General features: G+C 36.0%; 1 pseudogene; it reads left to right on the top strand.

The window, feature by feature from the left end:
• Positions 1 to 761: 761 nt before the first annotated feature.
• Positions 762 to 880, top strand: LOC111740947 (annotated as a pseudogene).
• Positions 881 to 1,884: the final 1,004 nt, after the last annotated feature.

The raw sequence follows: 1,884 nt of genomic DNA, 5'->3' as shown, positions 1-1,884 counted from the left end.
AAACAAACAGGAAAATATCAGATAAGTGCTAAAAAGAAAATAAAGGGTGATATCATAGGAGGCTGGGTGAGCTGAGACAATGTAGGTGGAGTAAATTATATCTCAATAATTCTGTAACAGAAAAAAATACTCGGCTTGGCATTTATTTGCAGCTTCAGCATCTGTAAAATGGGCATAGTAAAATCTATGTCGCAGAGCTGCTTCAAGGATTTGATGAGATTCTGTGTGGAAAGAAATTACCATAGTGCTTGCACATAGTAAGTGCTGAAGAAAGTTTACATTCTTGTAATATGTTCATTAAATGTTTACCAGCTGATTCCTACATCTTTAAAAATCAAAGTGGAATTCATATAAAGCTGAACGTTAAAGCAGAAAGGGTGCTTAGAAATCAATCTAGTTTTATCCCTCATTCTGTAAATGAATTAGTGATAAACCCAGAAAATCACCAAACAAAAGACGATCAAAGGAGGTTATGAGAGTGAGTGAGTGACTACATCAGTGAATTCCAGATCTCAGAATGATGGCCATTTGCCATATTACTTAATCACATGTGCTCACAGAACCCAGCTTGGCCCTGTGCAAAAAGCGAGCAGAAGAGCAATTCATTTTCATGTTAGCAAACTCAGTGCATGCTCACTAGAGTCTAAAATGGAAATGACTTTATACAGTTGATAATTTTTAAAATTCTGTTAAAATTCCCTAAGTAGATTTCTAAAAACAATATCATAGTTATTTTCTTTAATATTAGCAACAGTGAAAATGTCTATGGCCATGCTACCCTGAACAAGCCCGATTCCTTCTGATCTTGGAAGATAAGCAGGGTTGGGCCTGGCTAGTACTTGGATGGGAGACAACCTAGGAAGACCAGGTGCTGTAGGTGTAAAGAATAAAAAAATAAGAGATTGTAAGCTGACAAGGTCCTTGCAACCTGTGAGGTCAACCAAGAGTTGCCTCACCTGAAAAATAAATAAATACATACATACATACATAAAAATTAAAAAAAAGAAATAGTGAAAATATTAAATATTAAAGCTGCTCTAAACTACTTACATGAGTTTTTTAATTAACTACATCATTCTCTTTCTCCCTACACATACATGCACATGTGTACATTCTCACGTAATTCTAAGATGTACAATTTTTGCAACCCAACATCTCTGATCAGGACACAGCTTATAATCAATGGCTTGTTCTAATTTAATTGAGAGCATCATTTTCTTTCTTAGCTTTACATAAAATAATGGTGCATCTTAAAATAAATGATAAATTAAAGTATGGTGTATATATACATATATATATATAAAGGATGAACTAGACATTTGTGCTGGTTGAGTGTTCAGAATGTGAAAGAGTTCATGACTAAGGGTTCTAAAAGTGTCAGAGAAAACATAGAAGATGGGGTATCATCTTCTTTATATGAATAGAATGTGCATCCTTGGGACTTATTAATAGGCAGTCTGGCCTTACAGATACTTTTGCAAATGTAACTCTTGAGAAATGATTAACCGGCACAGCTATGATTAGATATACTGAGATCCTTTTAGGAGAAGACACCATGAACATTTAGATGTCACACGGTTGAGTGTTCGGTCTTTGGAATGTTCAATGTTTATCCTAAGCTTCTGTAGGCAATGCTGCAGCTATTTGAAGACTGCAGAAGCCAGAGGAGTTGATGCAGCCTCCCATCTGAATCAGCAAAGCCCTTCTCGACCAGTCTTGCTTATTTTAGGGGTGATGAGATTTCTGCTAAGTACTTGGCATGATTTGAGGGTCCCTAGTGCATGTGCCAAAGAGTCTGACTGGCAAACTCCTCACAAAATAATAATTGTTTAGATGCTGCTGAAGATAATTGATTTGGACTTTCGAAAGCTTCCTTCTTGGTGC

Source organism: Pteropus vampyrus, unplaced genomic scaffold, assembly GCF_000151845.1.
Source record: "Pteropus vampyrus isolate Shadow unplaced genomic scaffold, Pvam_2.0 Scaffold70, whole genome shotgun sequence".
Lineage (NCBI taxonomy): Eukaryota > Metazoa > Chordata > Mammalia > Chiroptera > Pteropodidae > Pteropus > Pteropus vampyrus.
Note: the sequence above shows the minus strand (reverse complement) of the source record. Positions and strands in the feature narration are given on the sequence as shown.